A 475-nucleotide genomic window follows, 5' to 3' on the forward strand; every position below is an offset into this window, starting at 1 on the left:
CCTTCCCTTAACCTAACCTACCGTACGGTAACGGTAACGGTAAGGTAGTAACTAACGTTACCGTTACCGTACTACTACTACTACATATCACGTATACGTATACGACACACACACACTACACACACACACACACACACACACACACACACACACACACACACACACACACACACACACACACACACACACACACACACACACACACGCGCGCGCGCGCGCGCACATATATATATATATATATTGTCATTTAATTGTGATATATATGTATATATATATATATATCAAATCAAAAAACGCACACACACTTTTCTCGCAGCATCGCGCCATGAATTGTGCATGATGCCTATATTAATATACAGGGAATTGGGCCTCGGACGTCGGTCGCCGTTGACATCAGATTTTACCAAGCACACGTGCTGTCAGCCTGCCTGGCTCCAGTTTGAACGTAAGGCCGAAGAACGGCCGAAGAATATTA

Source organism: Priapulus caudatus, unplaced genomic scaffold, assembly GCF_000485595.1.
Source record: "Priapulus caudatus unplaced genomic scaffold, Priapulus_caudatus-5.0.1 Scaffold472, whole genome shotgun sequence".
Lineage (NCBI taxonomy): Eukaryota > Metazoa > Priapulida > Priapulimorpha > Priapulimorphida > Priapulidae > Priapulus > Priapulus caudatus.